Consider the following 13,596-nt stretch of genomic DNA (forward strand, 5'->3'; position numbering starts at 1 on the left):
ATATATATATATATATATATATATATATATATATATATAAAGTGTGCCTTTTATTTTTTAAAAAAAAGATTCACTTGCTTTTTTTTTTTTGCCACGTCAGCTTTAGAGGTGAATTTAATTCACTTTAAAGTTATTAAGGGGGGTAAATAAACGAAAGTTAAGTTTAAGTATTAAAGTGAGTTGAGCGGACAAATTCAGGGGGTTTTTTATGACTTTTCTCATATATATATCACCTACTATCGACTATCAAGTTCTAAATATGTAGTATATACATAACATATATATTAGTATATAATTACCCTATACACAATGTATGCATATTATTACCACAAGTGGCCGCTCTTTTAAAATATTTTCTTTTCCATTTTTTAATCATAAAGCGACCACTAGTGGTCGATTTTTATAAATAATTTTTTTTAAAAAATTTTTAATCAAAAAGTGACCACAAACGGTTGTTTTCTTAAAAATGTTTTTGATTTAATTTTATAAAGAAGTGGTCGCTTTTTCAAAATATTTTATTTATTTTTTTTAATAAAAAACCGACAACTTGTGGTTATTTTTTTGTAAATATTTTTTTTAATTTTTTTAAACGAAAAGTGACCGCAAGTGGTCGATTTTCGCATAATATTTTAAATTTATTTTTAAATGTAAAGCAACCACTTGTGGTCGCTTTTACAAAATATTCTTTTAAATATAAAAATATAGATAAAATACACAATATATACATTCAAAATGGAGAATTTGAGATAAACGAAAATTTAGATAGATCCAAGGACACACTATAAATAAGGTAATTACAAGTCTTAGACATTTTCATATATGAGAATACATCATATTTATCATTCAATACTGCTAAATTTGAAAATACACATAAAATTGTTGGTTAGTGTTGTAGGGGATGAGGTTGTTGTTGTTCGAGTTGATTCTGAGGTGGATTTATCAATTTTTAATTTTTTCCAACACTGTTGTTCTCTTCCATCACTGTTAAATAGCACCATCAAAAGCCGAGTTAAGATACTTATAATAATTGAATTTTGAGCTGAAATCATAACCTACAATTGGATCTTCTTGCTTCGACCCTTCTCGCTTCAACTAGAATACCGAAAAACCTTTGAATCTACAGTGAAATAGTGGATCTAAGAAACAAAAACAAAAAAGAACGGCTTATAACAGAGAAGAAAACAGACCACTCACATAATTAAAATATGAAAAGATTGTAGAGTGACTGAATTATATAGACCATTCACAGCTAAATCTTTTGGTATCTTTCAACTTTTCTGAAGGAGCAAGAAAAAATTTTCTTTTGCATAACGGGTATTGTAATGATTACAGGCTTTTGTTATCCTATAAAGAGTTTGAGGCATATTGAACGAAGAAAAAAATAAGGCACTTGTTATCATACGGTAAATTTGGTTTAAATCGTATAGTCCGAAGAGAAATTAAAATCTTTTTCGATAAATAGTGATGAATAACTTGAAAAGATCTTCAAAATTAGGTGTAGATATCAATAATTAGCAATTAATTATATGTTTTAGCAATAATTTTGTCAATTGTTGTTAAAAATGACATTTGTAATAAACATCTAATATATCCGACGTTTATATCAAATTCCACTATTTTAGCATCTTTTTCGCTAAATGACACTGAAATCAATGACATTACATTAAACGTCATAATATATTCCACGTTTGCACCAAATGTCACTATTTTCTTGACTCTTTTGCTAAATGTCGCTAAAATCAACAATATTTTGCAATAAATGTCCTTATCTTATTGACATTTTTTGATCAAATATCGTCGCTTTACGACATTTGATATCAAATGTCATTATTTTACGATAATTATTCATAAACGTCAAAAAATTCTTCATTTTCTGACATTTATTTCAAATGTCGCCAAATAAATATCGTCGTATCTTCATTTTCTTGTATTGGTTCAAATAAGGAACAACTTAATAATCTAACTTTTGCTTGATTTTGATTCTTACATATATTAAAAGAATAATCAAAATAAACATACTTTTTTAAAAAGTGTAAAAAGGGCGAACAACATCACATTAAGGGAATCAACCTTCAAGCGCTTTATGCTTATCTTTTTGAAGGAGGTAACTAATACAACATTCAAGAATTAGATAACATAATATATTTTAATCTGAAAAATCACTTGCATCATACGAGTTGAAATGTATCGAATAAAAATGTATTTGAGATCTCAACGGGATAAGTTTTGATGTGCAGAATTACAAAAATCACAAATATATGGATGATATAGAGGCAGATGATGTGGATATAGATGCGATAGATATAGATGATCTAGGAGTCAAAGACTTATGAATGACTAATTTTTGTAAGGTTTATTCATCCTTCTTTTACACTAGAAGATTCATAACACCAGTGCGTGATAATTTAAATCTACACTTGTGTGATATATTCTCCGTTATGCATTAAATGATCATGATAAGTAAGATTTATGAATATCTTTTTATTGATCAAAGTTGCTTTATTTTTCCCATTGGGAGCTCAAAAAATATTCAAACCTTCAAATACAAAATGACCAATGAGGTTAATTAGATTCTTTAATTCCTTAATATGACAATCATCCATCCAGTCAAAGCATGTATCATAAATGTTATAAATGAGTACTACATTTTTATTTTAGTGTTTATAATTTATAAATTTAGTATTCTTACAAGTTAGATATAATATTTAGCTTCTTGTTAGATATTTGATAGTAATACTTATTTATACTAGGTATGAATTTCTTCAAATTATCAAATTATTAACCATTGTGAAAAGCAGTCTAAGGCGAGCTTCAAGGTGAGGCATAGTAAAAAATGCATCGAGGCATTGTAGGGAACTAAAAGACGAATGCTCAAAAATTTGAGGCATTTGCTTAAGCATTTAGGTGTTCACCTAAGCGTGAGACACTAACGCATAAACCTAGAAAACTTTACAAAGTAATATGACTTTTTTCCTATTAAATCTTTAATTTAAACTTAATACTAAAATATATATTTGGTAAATACATAAACACTCAAATCAAAAGTAAAAGAAAACTTAAAAGTCATAACTTCAAACGTATTTATCGGTGGGTGTCGGTGGCGCCGTTACTCAAGAAAGTACTGGATACTCACTTTCTTCTTCCTAGCTCTTTTCTTTTCTTTTTATTATTTTCAAGTCACATTGTAACTATTTTTTAAGTTGTTTACTTTTTTTGTTCTCTTTTAAAATATAATATATGGTAAATAGGTGCATAAATATATCAAGTAATTAAAATATGGGTGTTCATTAATTATGTGCTATTTTTTGTACAAACTTGTATTCTTAAGTATATATAATAGTTTATTATATGAAAATTTGATTTTATATATTAGTTGTATTATGTGGTTTTGATTCGTTTTTTTTTTTGCTGAAGCAGTTTTGGATACATATTTCACTTTTTTTTTTAATAATTTTGATGTAGTTTTACTATTCTTGTGAGTTATATTTTTTTAAAATATATTTATTTTTAATTATATTAATTTATAAAATATAAAAACTTCATGGATCCGTGAGTCTTACACCCCATCACTCTAAGGCTTACTTCTCGCTCTGTGCCATATAAAATACCTCGTCTTACATCTCCGCCTTTAAAAACACCGGTTTCAATACACTACATTGATTCTTGCTGTCAAAAACTTTATTGGCATATGAAGATTATGAATAGACTAATTTAAAATTCTAAAATATTAGGTAAAGTTCTAATGCCGAAAATTTGAAAAACTTAAAAGTGAAAAGTAGATTTACAGTATTTCTAATATTAATGACGATAGAAATAATAGAATTTTTTTGTTGATTGCAAAGGTTAAAATAGTGAAGCTTGTAAACATTAATCATAAGTTTTTTGTAAACATTAATCATAACTTTCTTTGACACATAATGGTAATTTATGGTGGTTTAGAAACAAACACTTGAAAAAACTAAAAATTACTCGTAACTGGATATAAAAATAAAAGCATAAAATTTTGAAGGAAAAAATGTTATTCTTTTAGAAATACTGTACAAAGATGATGTTCTCATACCACAAAGAAAATTTGTATTGGATTTGCTGATACGGGTACACCAAGCTCAAGACCATTCACACATAGTCAAGTTCGGAAGTTACAAAAACTGCAAGGCATGTTCATGAATATGGCCGTGTTTGAGTGTGTTATAAATCCATCTAAGGGATTACATATTTTAAAGTGTGAAGAGGGACTTTGAAGTGTAATAAACTTACACTCCAAAGAACAAGGACAAGATGGTCATTTGCCACTTATTTTGTGATGTAATATAAATAGAACATATTAGGGTTATTTTTGGTCTTTAGTTCATTATTGATGTTTATACAAGACTTGTAATATTTTAGATCTCTCTCTTTCTTCTCTCTTCTCTCTTGAGAGCTACCCGAAACTAATAAGTGTAGTGACACTTTTGTTGTGCTTTGGCTAGAAACTTGGGTCTTGAGGTGCTTGAGTTCCTCTTGGTCTAAGTAAGAACTTAGTGTTAATATCTTCTATTCTTAGGGTCCTTTTATTTGAAACATATTAGGGTTATTAGACTTTAGGATATTGTATGTCAAGTAACTATCTTGTAATCTTGTAATCTTGTTGATATTCATCTGGTTCTAGTGAAGCCATGTGGGGCATTTTTATTTCTATATGTTGTTGAATCTTGTTTCCTTGTGTTGTTGGCTGATTTTTGTATCATTTGGTATCTAAGCTCAAGGCTTAATTTTGTTCCAACAAAATGAAATCTTGGAAAGATCTTACCAAAAGTAGTAACATTGTGTTGTTGAATCTTGGAAAAGAAGTGATTGTGTTCTTGAAGTGTCTTGGCCGAAGGTTGTGACTAGATTTAGTAGTCTTTTATTTGTCAAGAGTGTTTCTAGCGTTGTTTCTTTCTCACTAACACTAAAAGTGTCTAAATCTAGAGTTTAAGCTTATATACACTACAAAAAAAGGATAAAATTGCGGGAGTTTATTTGCAGGGATTATTTTAACCTCCGTAAAATTACATGAAATACAGGGGTTAAAAAACTGTCGTTAAAATTTATACATTTACGGGGGTTTTAAACCCCCCTATTAATTGCGTGGGATTTAAACCCCCGCTATATATCAAAAAAAATTCTAAAAAATTATCGTTTATGCCAAAACAGTTTCCCGCTCTTTAATTAAAAGATCTCCCTCATTTTTCGCCAAATCACTTTCTCTCTTTCTCATTTTCCCCCAAATCTATTTGCCTCTCTCTCATTTCCCCCCAAATTGACTGCATTGCAATGGAGCTTGTTCTGTACACAAAGGAACTCACGGTGCTTGTTTGTGACGGATTAAGGAAGTAGCCTCTTTCTATTCAAACCTCCGAAAACATCAAAATAATAATTGAAAAATCAGAATGGTGGAGCCAACTGGAATGGGTTGATGACAACTTCAAGTCAAATTTAGAGCGTTGTTACAAAGAATGGTAAAACTAATGCCTAAACAATCAAAGTTGACGTTGCTTCCGCTGTATCTCTGGTGATGTGCCAATTATCTTTCATATTTTCAATTGTCGGTGGTATTATATTTGATTATTTGTCCTCTAACATCATCTTTTTGTAGAGTTAATTTGGGCCTCTATCATTCTTCTTAAAAAGGGTTTAAAATGTTCATGGTTATTTCACCTGTTGCTTTAATATTTTGAATTTAAAGTAATGAATTAAATTCTACGATAAAGATCCAAATATGCACTTTAAGTATTCAAAATTAAGTAGATATGTCATTAATAATTAGCTCACATATTAAGACGATGTTTCTTAGCTTATAGGCCAAGAATATACTGACTAGTGCTCACTCAAACATCGTAGCACACTGATAAACTTATTAATATTTTTAATTAGTTTTCCACCTAGCTTTGATCCGTATACAATGCCTGTTGCAATTTTAACATAGTTTTGTTAATACATATTACAAATATTCTACTTAATTACATTACTATAATTAAGTCATTTACCTCCCTGGAAAACTATATGCTTTTACAAAAAGAAAATCGATGGTTTGTTGTTCGTTGTTTTCTTAGATAGTGAAAAATATTCTTAAACATTATTAATAGCACTATCATAATTGGGTTATCAATCAAATGTTAACAAGTGTATTGAGCTTCACTTTTTGTTGCTTCATTTAGGGATTAAGATAATATAGGAAGGACCTTCTTGCACAGGTATAGTTTGCTGTGATGTATTTTCCTGTCAATGTCTTAAGTTTTTTCTACCAATAATTTTTTCTTGTTTGTACTATCCTTGCTCCCTGGTTTCGATATTTGGATTGCTTGATTGTACACCGAGTAATTTCTTGTTTCATTTGTGTTGTGTTGTCATCTTATTTATTTGTAATAAACTGGTATTGCTTCGGTATTTAAACATTTTAAAGCATTCTTAAGTTGTACGTTCAAAATTTAGCACGTTCACTTGATTTTCTATTTCTATATTCTCAAGATATCATAGACAAACCAGCTATCAAGGGTTTCTCTGCTGCACAAGGTTCCATGATAAACAACAGAGAGTGTTTTGGTATGAGAAGTCAATTTCTAAAAATGGTTTGAAGAAATGACTCGTTTTCAAGTTGATGAAGGGATAAGGATTCAGCCTTTCCGCAATCAAAACATAAGAAAGTTTTTTTCATATAACAAGTTGATATGTATAAGTATAATATAGTTATAAGATAAAGGCATTAACGGAAGAAAAAATAAAAACTTATTGGAAACGGCATTAAAAGATGTTTGTCTGAAAACATTTGGCAAAATCAAGCCAATTGATTGTATGCCAAAGATGTTAGCTATTGTAACTCTAGAGGGCTAGCATGGTGTGGAAGTAGATCTTCAAGAAAGTTTTATAGATCACAGTGATCCTTATGTCCTTGTTAGTGCCAAGATTTTGTTTGTCAATTTTAACCCCTTGCCTACCCATAACTAATAATATAAAGATAGTTGTTCTAACGTTGATGTAGGATCATTCAAATCCGAACCAAGTTAAATTTTGTATCTTTTCTCTTGCTTTTTAAGTTTGACGAAAGATCGACGGAGTTACGCCAGAGATTGGCTGGTGAATTGAATTTCGATCGTTGAGCTTGGATTTTTTTATAGCGGAATCGTAGTACATTGACTGTTATATGCTTTTTTGTTTTTTTATGCGTACCTGATTAATATATTACTGCAAGCCAAGTTGAAAGAGAAATTGTCAAGGATGTATGAGGTGAAAGATCCCAATGCAATCTTTGTGTTTAAGTTCAGGACCTACTTTGGAGGAGGCAAATCTACTGGTTTTGGCTTGATCTATGATTCTATCGAAAACGTAAAGAAATATGAGCCAAAGTACATGATGATCAGGGTAAGAATCATTTGAGTATTCAAAGTTAGCATATTAAGTCATTAAGTCAAGAAGGTTTTGTAGTACCAAAATTTTTTAATATATTTGATAAATGAAAAGGATCTAATATCACTTCATTGCTAATAATTTTTTGAAAGGCATTTGTAGTTTTAGTATCTCATTGCTCCTTACTTGTTTTTTCTGCAAAAATCATCTTTTAGATGAATGTGTGTAAGGGATCATTGTACGGTTTCTGCCAACTCAAGAATCCTAATCCTAGATAAAGTTCAATGGTTTAGTGTAATCTGCTTCAGTAAATTGTACTTGCAAGAAATATTTGCACCGTAGTCCATATTTCCTTGGTTCCTTGTGCTAAAATTTTTAGGAATTTTAATATAAAAGGATTAGTTGGGGACCTGCATGTTCATCATTTTTAGAAGTTGAGTATCTTACACAACTTTACTAATATTCTTTTCTGCTCTCTTGCTATCGAAAAGTAATTGCAAATTGTTGGCTACATTACTTTGAGCTAGTTATGTTGTAGAAAAACTTGCATTAGTTCGAACTTTGTTGTGTTAAAGACTATCAGACCATAAAGACATGTTGACATATGGTAATAGACTATTTAGTCTGCAAGTGTCCATATGGAGGAAAACAATCTAGTTTTCAGTAATTTGTAAGACATTTGTAAAGGAGAAAGTGATGTTCTTTTCGAAATGGACAAGAAAGAAAAGTAAGACAAACTAATTGAAACGGAGGGAGTATATACCAACTTATTGGGATTGAGGCCTAGTATTGATATACTTATATTACGCTAAGGGTTTGTCGGGAGTTTCAGGGTTTGTCAGGAGTGCTTTATTTTGGTTAGAGACTTGTATGTCCGTGTAAGGATAAGTGTGTGATTTAGTGAACTCCAATTCCAAAGAAAAAACTTCTACTTTGCCTAAAGGACATTATTTAATGTTTGTAAAAGGTGGACAAATATAGAGAAGAATAGATAACAATCTTCTTTTGTTAATTTGTTGTGGGTGGCATTTTCACTAGAGATCTCTTTCATCCATAATTTCAGGTCAAAGAAAATTCTGTTTTTGTTAGTTTGTTGTGGGATGTCATTTTTCCTAACTTACTCTTTGCATATACATAATTTCAGGTTCTACAAGGTGGCTGTTAATGGGACTGCGCTATGGTTTCAGGTTGGCTGCATCAGGTTACACTGTCATGCTTAGTTTGACTTTCAATTTTACAATGGCTTTTTGAGACTTACTCATTGACTATTTAACTATGTACTAAGTATTTTATACGCCCTTCTTTATGAGAGGGAAACAAGTATTAGCATAATGTAGTTGAGCTGTAATATAGTTAAGCTGTAATATAGTTTGTACAATTTTTGGTATGCTGGCTTGCTGCTGTTGCTCTTTCATCTATTCACTTCTTTAAATGTAGAGTCGCTTACGAAATATTTTGCATACACCACTGCCGGGAAGATTTAGTTACTTTCGCGGTTGGATGAATATCCATAGCTATAAAGCTTTTGCGTAAATTTACCTTTTATCCTCTCTCTACATTTGCTTTCGTTGAGAATATATTTCATGGGCTGCCAACAGGATTTAAGCCCCACAGACTGCTAAGGAAACACTTAATGAAAGAGCAAGTCCTTGAACTTGAGACTAGGTGACTTGCACAACTGCATAGTTTCAGGCAACCCTTCCTGCGTCAAGCCAGATGCAACATTTACTAACTTTAATAAGCCCAGCCTCACCAATAAATCAACTCTCTCCCCTGTGCATTCATCTACACCTTTTGAAAAGAAGAGAGTCACTAGTCAGGTAAAGATACAAGCAGCTGAATGCTCTATTGATTCAGTAGATTAATTATTTTCCTGTAGGAGAAAGTAACACATGATATGCGCGAAATAATATCGGACAAGGGAGAGGGTGTCAACTTTTTCCATTTCTAACTTGATAGGACATGTACTGTAATTGGATCTTGTTTATGGTATTATTAGATATGCGGATTTCCAACATGGTGTTAAAGCATGATGTTCATATAACTTATTGTTCATAATAAGGACTGAAAGTTTATCGATTGATTCTTATACTTTGCATTTTTATGTAGCCAAGTGATACGGCTAGTGGACTTATTTCGCCCATGAATGCAAGGAGATCATGTGATGATAATAATCCTAATGACATTCTTTGAATTCATTGCATTTGTCTTGGATATTCAATTATGATGATGTACTTGTGTGGTTGGAGTGAATCTTAGAATATTGAAGGTTTTGTATTTAAATTTGATTTTGTAGTTTGAAGATACTAGTTAATGTTGAAAGTTTGGAATTTGTGCAGTTTTGAATAGGTAAAGGTCATATTTATGTATTATTCCCTTAGATTTTAAGCTAGACGGGCACAGTTTTGCGTGTTGAACACGCGTTTTGCCACATAGTTTTAGAGGTCATATTTGAGCAGTTTTAAATACTTAAAGGTCTTATTTGTGCACTGTCAAAGTTTAAGGTCAAAGTTATAATTTGGTGTCAAGTTTTGAATCATTTTTATGTATTAACTCATTATTTTTTGACAAAAAGTGGGCAAATCATAATGATATCACCATAAGAATTCTTTGTCAAAAAACTATCATATTTAAACCAAAGTGATTTTTGTTACACTTATAAGAATGTTTTTCTCAGCAGTAAATAATAATTGTCATTAAAATCTCTTCTTAAGAACAAAGGACTATTTCAGCGAGAAAACTAACGTCGATTCGAAAGACAAACCCTTATCCATATTAAAAATAATTAAAGGTCTCCCATCAATTTGGCCATTAAGCTCTAGAAATTACCTACCAAATTTTAGTCTTTTAACGAGTATAAATTAAACAACTAAGTCTGACGCTTATGCTAAATTTAGAATCTAATAGACGAGGAGTGAACAATTAAATTCAATTTAAGGATTCACACTAAATCAAATAAGAACATACAAAACACTTCAAATAATAATATAATAATGTATAGGATGTTAGATGACCATAATAACAAGTGTCTACAAAGGAAGAATAAAGCTAGCAAAAGAGAAAAGAGGCACTAGACGGCTAGATAGAAACATGTAATGCATTTGATATTTCGTTTTTCTGATTTGAATAGAGATGGAGGCAAGCCATGAGACTTCATACGTGCTCCCGAGTGTACATGTGAAATAAGAAAAGAAAAAAAAGAATAGAGGCAAGAAAACATTTCACCATATGGGATAAAGAAAGACCAAGCAACAATAGGAGCAAATGAAGATGTACAATGAATTTTATCATCCAAAAAAATATTAAAAAAAGGGCGAATACCGAGTGAGAAACCATATTCGCAATCGACGACAAACTAAGAAAACTAATTTGTAATAAAAAAATGATACAAGACATTTCCAAATTATGTGAAAATTTCTCCTTTGAAGCATAACACTACAAATAACCATTCTTGAACTTACAGGAGATCAATTTAGAAAATATTTAAATGACAATCATTTTCACACGTTAAAATTCTAAATGTTGCCAAGATAAAAGATCAGCCAAGCATATGTTAATTCTTAACTAGTTTGGATCAAACAGAAATACTCTGTATGTAACCTTCTCTATATTAAATAAATCAGTAGCTTTCTTAGTGTTCACTTATAAAACTCATATGGATAATAAAAGGAATCAAATTTAAAAATTCACTCCATCAAATCATAGAGATGCCAACAATCTATTCTTCATGCAGATTATTAAATAAAGAATAATACTAAATACTGAGTCTCAAAAAAAACTTTCTAGGGGTGAGGTCTACGTACACTATACCCTTCCCACGTTCCGCTTTGTGGGACGAAGTCAAAAACATACTCCTTTAATCTCTGATTAGTTAAAATTGGGAAGAAGAAAAGAACTTAAGTGCACAAACTATAGTTTAAGGAAGAAAACTTAAAATCTTATATTGATATGCATATACAGAAAAGGCATGACCATAGCTCCCATTTTTAGTGAAAAAAGAAGAAGATAGAATTACTTTGACAAAAAAAAAATCAAGCAAGACAAGAAGCTTTCTCGGTTGACATATTTTATATCTAAGAAAGTAAGAACTACGGGTCACATACCTAGGCTACACACGCTTCATTGACCTAAAAATAATATTGCCACTAAATTGTATGTTTCATCCTCACCTTTTGCTAAAGTAATAGGTAATGTGTAAGATTGATTACTTTCAATTTTTTTTAAAAAAAACAAGCACACGGCTATGAATTTCTCTATTTATGAAATATAAAGGCATGACTCAACACACATGGCAAAATAATATAAAGAAAAGGAATCAAGATTGACACAACACAGTAAGAGAAAAAAATGATGAAAAGGCATCCTAATATGTAACATTTTTCAACTGTAAAACTCATTATATGGCCATCTTAAATTCAAACACAACACATAAAAAACCTTTTCTTAAAAGGACGACTTTACTATATCACAGCTATCAAGTTAGAAAGAACAGCTTTAAAATGTTGTCTTTCTTTCTTTCTCTATGGAATCAAGCAATGACATAGCAAGAAAGGGTCAAGATTTTCACTTTTCAATAAACTACTAGGAAAATAGAGACTACAAGGAGATTGGGCTGACCTTTTGAGTGGCAGCGAACAGGATTTTTGATCACAAATCTATACTCAAAATTTGATGATTTAGAACTCAAAAGAGCACGCACACACACACAAAAATGAAAATCCTAGGGAGATGAAAGGACTAGATATTTGTGAAAAGACCAACTTTTCTCTATCTTGTAACCTCTAAAAAAAATCCTCTGGAAACCTCCCTAACCATTGGTATATATAGATGAGAGTTGAGAAAGCCATTCGAAATTTGAACAAAGTCGTCTGAATTTGCTCCTTTTCTGCAATTCACGAAAATGGCGTAGCACATCTCTGTTCATGGTGAAAGAGAAACGGTTTTTTTTCCAAAATAGAGAGAAAGAGGCGATGCTTTGAAAGAGAGAGGAAAGCCTAATCAGATTTTTTTAGGGCTTGAGGGTGTTTAGGTCATTTTAGGTGAGGAAAATGGGGTTAAAATGGACAATTCAAGGTAAGGAAGAAAATAAGGTTTTAAATTATTTTTGACCAATCTATTGAGATGAAGCGTGTGGCGAGAGAGGTTTTGAGTGTGTACAAGGGTGTGGGAGAAGTGTGAGGTGCATGTATTTAGACCATGCCATGACTATTTGGCATTTTATGTGGCACAAACGTGGCATCCACATGGTTCTGAGGTGGAAGAGAAGAAGGTAAAAAGTGGGCTTTGTGGACTAGGCTTGAATTTGGGCCAAAATTACAAAATGAACTGATTTAAAACACCTTCTTTCTTATATGTTTTGGGCTTCTAAATTAATATAAATAACATTTTTAATAAACATATTAAAAATATCCAAATAAATTAAAGATCATTCAATTAAAAATATAAGTACTTAAACCAAGTAGAATAATAAATTCGGAATTAAACTATAGCATTTATAAATTATAAAACCTTAAAAATAAATGTAATTCCTCACGTGAAAGTTTATAGGGAATGCGACGATAATATAACAAAAACAGTAACAAATAATAATAATAATAAAAATAAAAATAAAAATAGTGTCGTCGATGATTCTTAGTTTATATATATTATTTTTTGAGCTATCAAAATTATTTAGAAGCGCAAAGAGATGATTTGAAAGAATGGAGGGACAAAATTAGGTGTCAACAACTGTCCCTCTTTGGTTGGAAAGGATAAAAGAGTTTTTTATCAAAGAAGTTGACTAGTAACCTAATTTTGTCCCAGTCGACTGGATTTAGGAGGATATGTATGAAGAATGTTAGGGAGGATTGTGGCCGAACTCTAGTCTTCAAGTTGCCTACATATCTCGGGGTGCATGAGAATCAGGTCATATGTAGTTCAAGACTTATAATACATATAGATTAGGAAACAAAGATAGACACGAGCTTATGAAGATTGTCTTAGTGTCAAATTATGATGACACTGGGTAATTGATTCTAGAATATTGATCATCGAGGTGTCGATGTAAGTAAGATATTTGAGAGTAGGGTCATCTGATGTTCGAGGTAGACTCATGATGGAGTCTGATCCTTATTCCCAACATATTGCCCCAGTTCACTGCTAAGAAATGGTTTCAAGTTTGTGCTAAAGTTCCTGTGAAACATGAACTACATAAAGTAATTAGTACACGAATAATAAATGCATTGAGTGAAT

Source organism: Capsicum annuum, chromosome 3, assembly GCF_002878395.1.
Source record: "Capsicum annuum cultivar UCD-10X-F1 chromosome 3, UCD10Xv1.1, whole genome shotgun sequence".
In the NCBI taxonomy this organism is placed as follows: domain Eukaryota; kingdom Viridiplantae; phylum Streptophyta; class Magnoliopsida; order Solanales; family Solanaceae; genus Capsicum; species Capsicum annuum.